Source organism: Triticum dicoccoides, chromosome 2B, assembly GCF_002162155.2.
Source record: "Triticum dicoccoides isolate Atlit2015 ecotype Zavitan chromosome 2B, WEW_v2.0, whole genome shotgun sequence".
NCBI classification, from domain to species: domain Eukaryota; kingdom Viridiplantae; phylum Streptophyta; class Magnoliopsida; order Poales; family Poaceae; genus Triticum; species Triticum dicoccoides.
This window is the reverse complement of record NC_041383.1, coordinates 822,061,264-822,070,135: the sequence shown is the minus strand read 5'-3', so window position 1 is coordinate 822,070,135 and position 8,872 is coordinate 822,061,264. Positions and strand designations below refer to the sequence as shown.

At 47.5% G+C, this 8,872-nt stretch overlaps 1 long non-coding RNA gene across 5 annotated transcripts; it reads left to right on the top strand.

Annotated features, from left to right (window-relative positions):
• Positions 1-388: 388 nt before the first annotated feature.
• On the top strand, positions 389-4,550 carry LOC119366624. 5 transcript variants are annotated; one of them, XR_005176073.1, is made up of 8 exons: positions 389-867; positions 1,355-1,679; positions 1,755-1,851; positions 1,973-2,153; positions 2,309-3,126; positions 3,221-3,310; positions 3,458-3,532; positions 4,088-4,550. It is a non-coding gene; the product is annotated as an uncharacterized LOC119366624 (long non-coding RNA). The 5 variants fall into 5 exon arrangements; XR_005176076.1 differs by having other exon boundaries at positions 390-867; positions 2,309-2,478; XR_005176075.1 differs by having other exon boundaries at positions 1,465-1,679; positions 2,309-3,310.
• Positions 4,551-8,872: the final 4,322 nt, after the last annotated feature.

Sequence of the window (8,872 nt, the reverse complement as noted above, 5' to 3'; positions counted from 1 at the left end):
GCCTAGTTAATATAGATGATAAATTGACGAACGGTCATCCATGTAATCTTAGTCAAGTGAGGTATTTCGAGCGCTAATATTTAACTTTTGGACTTTGGAAGTATTAGTTGGACACCAAGTAATATATATAAAGTATTCTAGTGAGCTCTCACATTGTTAGTTATACATGGTTTTTCCTTCATAAACTCCGCCACACCTGAAAATTATTCCTGCCTCCGCCATTAGTAGCATTAACGTACGCGGAAGGGGCATCCTCTGCTGATGTCCACGTAGGATTTCTACAGTGGTTAGCGATTGGGGAGAGAGGTAAAGGATCGACCGCAATTGGATGGTTAGCGTGTATAGATGGTAGGGACGTGAGGATGGGTTGCGTGCGTGCAGTAAAACCTAGCCGCCACTCATTCCTTCGCTCTGGCGCGGCTCATCTCCGTCTCCTACCAGGCGCCCTCTCGCTCGCCGCGCCTCGCCACTTCCTTGCCGTCGACCTGCCCCACCACCTCGTCTACCCCGCGCTCGCCAGCGAGGGAGAGGCTGCCACCTCTCGTCACGTCCTCCCCGGGCGGCTAGGCTTTCTGTGGCCGCCGCCGCCGCCGCCATCACGGCCGCCCCATCCCAGCAGTTCCAACACTGCCACTGAAGAAGGCAAGGTCTCCTCTTCGCGGCAAGGCGTGCGCTCCACCTGGTTGCGATGGTGGTGGCAGAGGAGGGGGGAGGGGGAGGGCCAGGGAGCGCGACCTCGCCGTCGAGGAGGTGGAGCGGCTGCGCGGGGTCATGCGGTGGCAGGGCATGGAGTTGCGTGCCCGCATCGGAGGTCACGCGCGAGGAGGCCAAACAAAAGTGTCTGCAGGGCGAGCGCTCCAATGCCAGGTACCCAAATACCCGTGGAATTAGGGGCACGAACTATGTACGGTTTGATTTGATGATTTTATTGGAGATATGTGGATTTAATTGATGCTATACATTTTGGTTTTCGCTTTTGTTGCTTGCTGTATTTACTGATAGGAATGCCTGTAAATAGTCCGCTTGGTACCAATTGACTGTCAATACTTCACTGACGCTAGTGGAAATACATGAAAATACTCCCCATAGAATTGCATGAAAGTGTCACTCCTTATCTGGTTTTGATGGGAACAAGGTTGGATATATTAGAGAATGTTCAGGTTGATGCCGCCCAAAAGATAGACACGTATTAGACAGGGGGATGATATTCATGCTACATTGTGATTTTCGCTTCTGCAGCTTGCTAAATTTACTGGTAAAATTGCCTGAAAATGTAGGACTTAATATTTACTACTGTCACTACTTTAGTTGGAAGTGTCACTCTTGAATCTTGAGTTGAGTTTAATGGGATCAGGGCCTGATGTATTTGAAGAGATGCCAGGCAGAAGACTAACATATAGTAGAACTACTGAAAGCATCGGTAGAGTTTATGGGCACTCTAAATGTTGTTCCATGAATGGGAAGGTGGGCGGGGGCCGGTCAACCTATGCTCAATTTCAAGGTCTCGCATGGCCACGCCCGGGCCACTTGCGCTCTTCCCCCTCTTGAAAGCGCAGCTGCTGTTTTTGGGGCTCCGCTCGAAGAGGACTACTACCGGCTGCCGGCCAACGGAACACCCTCCTGGGCCTATTCCCCTGGAGAAGCAGAAGAAGACCTCTTCCGCTTCAGATTCCCACAAGGTGATTTGTTTTCTCTTTGCCTGGCCAATTTCTTGCTCGTTGCTCTTCAACTGGTCGATTGCCCTGCGTTCGCAGGTGGTTCTGAGGTGACCACGAAATTTCTGGACGTTCATCGGTCGGGCATTTTGTTCGTGTTACTGTCGTCCGGCCCGTCAGGCTGCTCAGCCTGAAGGTTACTCCCTCAAATGCACTTCTGCTCCATGCTTTTTATTTTTGATTTTTTTCCAGCATTGCTGTTAGTTGGTTGTCTGAATTTTATCTGGTAGTTGATAAAATCGTGTCGATTTTTGCAGGACTAAGGCCACACTGTTATTGTCTTTCTATTTGTAGAAGAATCAAGTCCAATGACACAACATGAATGAAGCAGCAAGGAACAAATGGCTGCTTGATGTTCCCAGATTAGCTGCATAGTTGTAGATGTCGCTGATGTGTGCTAATGCTTTATGCGCTTGATCCTATTGAACTGCTGTGTTGGTATGTTAATTTAGTTATATAAACTATGTGCTAAGATTTCTCATAGTGTGTGCATTTTGAAGTCACCTCATCAATATCGGGTACTCATATTTGTGCATTTAGGTGTTGTAGTCACTGAGTCAGCCAATTACTGACGTGCTCTAAACTGCTAACAGATTTATTTTATGGAGAAAAGTGACAAGTCTAAGACAGAGAATGATCTTTTTGGTCACAAGAGAGTTCTCGTGGATGAAACTCATCTGGTGTCTATTGGTTGCATGAACTCAGGGAAAGTGACTGGCTTTTTAATTTTGGTGGATACTTTTTGATCAGGGGAATGGAGAAGGTATAATTCTACTGATCTCTCTTAATTTAATTGATGTATCATGTAAGGGGCGTTGCATAATCAAATGTTTTAAACACTTCTTTTGTCACTAAGATGGAGTACAAAGCTGTGAGATTTCTTAGTTTTGAATTGAATTTTGTATATATATGTCACTAAGCCCAAATGCCCTTATAAAGCATTAGTGCCAAATGCTACGGGAATTATTATGAACAATTCTAATACATAGACAGTTGAACAGAGTGCTAACAAAAGTGTACACTGCAAGCATTTGACTGGCCTATGGCCCAGGTTTACGCTGGGGCCGCCTGTCAATGGATTGCTAATAATACGTGTAGCTGCGTTGCGTGTGTGTGTGAAAGATAGCGATGGTTGGTGTCAGGGGGCGTTTGGTGGCGCACAACGTGTCTCCGCCCCCCTGGGTTACATGGTCTCTGATGTGAGGGCCCCTCATTGTCCTATGTGCTCCTTATCTGGGTGTGCTCAGTGAGGTTCGGTTGCTTTTACATCGAGCCACCGTCGTTTGGATGGGCTCACTCTGTTCGTGCGTCTGCCGTCTCCTTCATATAAACACGCATCACCCTGCTCGCCTCTTCTTCCTTCCATCTAACCCCATCCAGTTCTCCGCTACGCTTGTAAAGAACCATGGAGGTAGAATCCCTCCTCCATTAAGCCAGCCTATTCTTTTCTTTTTGATAGCTGTTGATGCTCTTCTTACTGTTGCTCTATGTTGTTTGTTTCCCAGGTTGTTGTGAAGTGAGTGACAGATCTCTTGTTGTTTATCGACCGCTCTTCCTGTTCGTCCCTCTTCGTTGCGCCTTTCACCGCCACGAAGGTGCGTTTTGTGCTCTCTTCATCTCAGTTCATGTGTGTCCGTGTGTTGATTTTGGGATCCTGCCTGTGTCGCCTCATTCACGCTCATCATGTGTTTGCTGTTATGTCTCCTATGTGTGACCCCTTGGATTTTCTTTCCTTTCTTCAGAAACCGCAGTTCTTGGATCATCATTTAATTTGGTTCGACATTTCATCTCTTGGGTGATTCATGTCTGTCGTTGAGGTACTATTTCCAGCACCTCTCTTGCCGCCTCGGTCAGCTCTGCTTTTTGTTTTATGTGGTTCTGAACAAAATTCTTGTTCTGTTCATACTACTTAACAGTCAGCAGTTTAGTCATCTTACAAATACCAATTATGTTCCCTTTCTCACTGTATACAACATAGATCAAGACACCAATTATGTTCCTTTTCTCACTGTATACCACATATATCAACACCTGGTCTGTTCGTTATTTTTCTTCTGCCACTTTTGAAACTTCTACTTCATCTTTTCTAGCTTACCGTTAGTACAACATTTTTTTCATGCATTTGTTCTCCGTCCGTACACTAGGATGTACATCCTCAAATTATTGGTTTAACACCAGAAATATTCACTTCTCTTTGCTCTTTCATTAGCCATTTTACTTGAGCATTCATAAATTTGGGTCCTCAAGACATGTAGTCAATAACACTAATTTGCTATCACCATTGATATCATTAATATCCATACAATACGCTCTGATCTTCCATATTACACAGCAATTTCTGTTCATGTAAATCACTTGCTTTCTTGTATCAGTATTTTCAGGTTAACTATACTGAAGAGAACCTGCTGGACTACATTGATCCAAACAATGATACACTCATGGTCGACTTGCAGACGGCCATCTGCTCGCTGAAAGTTGCATCATGCTAGGAACTGACAAGAGAGCTACTATAATCACCAACTGGACTGAGTTTCGTCCCCGCGCCAACATTCGCGAAGGAGACGTCTGTGCATTTCGTTTCAGGATCACTTCAAAGCGTCGCTTTGTTCTCACCGTGCACCGCCTCTATATGCACCATCGAAGACATTGCAGCCCATGTGTTAATATAATCTAATATAATGTAGCACTAAGTATTCTTAATTATACTCTAGCCTGTGATAACCTATGGTTTCCTTTTGGCCCTCTTATCACATGCTTTTCAAGACGCTAAATCTATGATGTTGCTTATGTAAAGTGCACTATTCTCAGACAGATCTTTCATTTTCAGATCCACAATGGCCTTTCTCTGTATATATATTTCTATTTTTCCTGCTAAGTTTGTTAATTAAAGCAATCATCCCGAATGCTAATTAGAATAGGAAAGATTGTTAAAGGGTCGACTACAATCAGGCACCGCCCAGCTATCCCTCAAGAGGCGCGACACGGGCGCGCCCCAACACCTAGTTGGATAGGAAGACGTGGTGCGCTTGGCGGCCTGGGTGGGTTGAAGTGTAGAGCTAATCGGAATTAGCACTAAAGATAAAAGCATTATGAGATGTACGATCTCGTGTATGAATGGATATGATGAATTTGGATCTCCACTCTTTGTGCCTTTATAGGGGTAATTGATAAATAACGACATTTAATGGACGTACAAAACATATACACATTTCCATCGTCATATAGTAAAATAATAGACTTATATACCTACTTATATTGAACTTTTTTACATAGTTAACGTATAATATATATTGATGCGTTATTTGATTATTTATATAGATAAAAATATTTTTGGTATACCTAACAACATTAACAGCTCTAAAATGCATATTTATATTAAGGTACAAATTTGTCTTATACTTTATTTATGCACCATTACCAATACATTTGTTGCGCTACATTGAAACATTGTTTTGCTAGATAATACACTTATTTTATTTATTTTATGGTGTTTAACAAAAGTATCTTTTGTTACATCCAGTTTCATCATAAAACAAAGCAGAAACCAATGCATTCACATTATTCCACCAATTTACTTATACCATGGATATATTACAATGTGTTTGTATATGTGTCATAAATATCTTTAGAACATGGTACAATGATTTTAGAGTATATGGATGTAGCAAATAACCATTCAATCATGCTAACACATCATCATCACCTTGCTCTTCCAACCATTTTTTCGTTTGACAAGTTGGCATGCTTCATGATAAAAGTATAGGCAAATGTCCTTTTAAACCAACTGAGCTCCTCGTCCATCGAAAAGCCGTCACAAAATTATTTTAGCCGTTTTAAATCCTCCTCCATATTGTAGCAATCATAAAAATTATTCGGTTATCATGACGCATGCATGGACTCGTGTGGTCAATCATCCACATCAGCCACCATGGATTAATTCAGACAAGACACTTGTGGAAATACCAGAATGTTGTCATGTTCATGGTACATGCCCCATCCTTCCCCAATGACGGTGCATAAACCCGCCAGTTTCCTCGGCAAGGTGACGACCCTGCCGGAAGTACAATATCGGAGATCAGACGATGAAGTTACCCAGGTTCAGGCCTCCGGGAGGGTGTAACACCCTACGTCCTGCTTTCTGTTTGCATTCATGGTGGAGTACCTTGTGTGAGGTTTACAATAGGTATAAAGTATGAGACTATCGAGAGCATGGTTCTACGGATGGAGATGGAAACGGCTGCCCCTCGCCCCCACCTTCTATAGATGGCAGGGCTAGGGTTCAGATCGATCCGATCTAAACTGTTGACATCATGGCTTGCTCGCGAAGGTGGTCCTTTGTTGCCTACCGGGCTTAGAGAATCCCTCATGTGGTTAGGTCTTTGCCTATCTTCATGGGCCGCGAGACGGGTCTGCTACCGGTCTCCCAATACACTCAAGTGCTATCATGTTGGAAATATTCCCAAGTGGCAATAATAAAAATTTTATTATCATATTTCCCGTTCATGATAAATGTTTATTATTAATGCTAGAATTGTATTGATTGGAAAATTAAATACATGTGTGAATAGATAAAATACAAAGTGTCCCTAGTGAGCCTCTACTGGACTAGCTCGTTGATCAAACATGGTTATGGTTTCATAACCATAGACATGAGTTGTCATTTGATAATGGCATCACGTCATTAGGAGAAGGAAAGCACTGCTTTTAAACCAGCTGAAAATGACAGAACATCATCCGCCTCCCTCTGCTGACACGTGTCATCTGGACCCCACGCATTGCTTCCTCTCTCTCCACCTTATCTCCTCCAAGGTCCACACGTTTTCCATCTTCCTCGCTCGCCTCCTGTATGGTTGTTTCCAGAACAAGAATCCACATCCCATTCACTTACGCAGCAACAGCAAGCCGCCACCAGCCACCAGCCACCGGCCCATCGTCACCGGCGGCAACCACCACCGTAGGATGCAGGCACCACCATCTGCTGCAATCGCTCCACTCGCTTATTCTTTTTTCTTGCCGCAAGCACAACAGCACTACGACCCCACAAATCTCGTCATCGACGGCCGACCAGGGATGCTGCAACGCGAATCTCGCCACAGTGGCGGAGCTGCAATATAACAAGCAGTGTGTGCCCGTGGATCTCGCCGGCGGCCGGGAGCTGCTGCCATGCAACATGCGTGGTGCTGCCTTCTCGCAAACCTCGCCGGCCGGGGAGCTGCAGTGCAACGTGTGTGCGCTGCCCGTCGGCGGGTGAAGTTGTGATGCAACAAGCGTGCTGCTGCGCGCCGGGGTGACGGAGCTGCAGTGCGACGGGGGCGACGCGGCGACCAGGGGATCTTGTGCCTCCTTGTAAGTGCTACTATCGTCGCTGGTGCTGCGATGCAGCAATCGGCGTTTCGGTGCCGTTGGCGGCGATGGGCAGAGCGTGCCGATGCTGCAACGAAGCACTCGCCGCCGGTGGAAGTTGTGATGGGTGTGGTGCTGTGTTGCGCGCCGGGGCAGCGGGGCTGCAGTGCAACGGGGTGTAACACCCCGGATTCGATGCGCCAGGTGTCTGCCAGTTATTCGCCGTCGTTGCCATGTCATTTGCTTGCGTGTTGCATTTTCCCATGTCATCATCTGTATTTCATCTGCATGTTTTTCAAAACTTGCATCCGTTCGGGTTCTCCCGGTTCTCTCCGTTGTCCGTTCGGAGTCCGGACCTCTCGCGCGCGCCCGTCGCCCCTCTCAGACCTTGTTTTCGTGTGCGGGTATTAAACTTTCTCGGAATGGCCCGAGGTATGCCAAGCGGCCTTGGTATAGCACCGGTAGACCGCCTGTCAAGTTTCGTGCCATTTGGAGGTCGTTTGATACTCCAACGGTTAACCGCGTAGCCCGAAACCCCCTTTCTCTTTGCATCCCAACACCCATCCAAAGTGGCCCAAAACCCAGCAAACTCTCCTCCATGCTCTCGGTCGTTCGATCACGATCGTGTGGGCGAAAACCGCTCCTCATTTGGACTCTCCTAGCTCCCAGAAACTATAAATATGCCCTCCCAGCCCAAATTCGCGGATGATTTCCCCCGAAACCCTAGCCCTAACTTCCCTCCGCGCCGCCGGACATGTCCATCTCGTCGCCGAACGCGTCCGCCGCCGCTTGCAGCCAATTAGGAGGCGCCACGTCTCCGCCGCCGCCCTCTCTCTCCTCCAGCCCCGCCGCCGGCCCGCGCGGCCCGGATCGGGCCCGCGGGGCCCATCCTGCCGCCGCCCGGCTCCCGCCCGAGCCCGCTCTGCCGCCTCCGCCGCCTCGCCGGCGCCCGCGCGCCGATCGGCCGCCGAGCGCCTCGCCCCTGCACCGCCACTGGACCTCCGCCGGATCTCTGCGCCGCCCGCGCCGCTCGGCCGGCCGCGCCTCGCCCGCGCCGGCGACCTCGCCCTCTGCCGCCTCCGCCCCCGGCGACGCGCCGCGCCTCCCGCGCCGCCCCGGCCTCCGTCGGTGCCGGATCCGGCGAGGGGCCGGTTGGATCCGTCCGCCCCGACCTCCCCGGCCCTCCTCCGGCATCCCCGTCCTCCTCTCCGGCGAGCCTATCCGGTGAACCTCGTCTTCCGCGCCATCCCGATTCGGATCCAGATTTGATTTGAGGTTGCCCCGAAATTCCTAAGTCCTTGAGATTTTGCATTATCATGTCATGTTCATCGCATCAAAACTTGCTGTATACTGCTCCGTTTCGTGCGTGTAATATGTCAAATTGTTCGCCTTGACGAGTACTTCATTTCGTTCCATTGCATCATGTTCATTTGAGTTCATCTTGATGCCCGAATCATTGTTGGAAGAGTGCATGTTGCTATTAATCTGCTGAAACTGTTATAACATGCTCATTTGTCATTTTTGTCATCTTTGATGTGTGCATCCTATGAGGTTGATGTATACATATGTTTTGAACTATGCCATGCCATCTTTACAGGGGTGTATGCCATGTATTTTTGTGATCAATGTGGTGACTAGCACAAGCATGTAAACTAGGTCCCGTGATGTTGCTGATTTCAGTCCCTGTTCTGCTGTTATTTTTATGCCATGTAAACTTGATGCTACAGAGAGATCCATGCTTATTTTGAGATACTTCAGTAAGGATGTTTTGTACATATGGTTATGAGCTATCCATCCATGCCCCTGGTTGCATT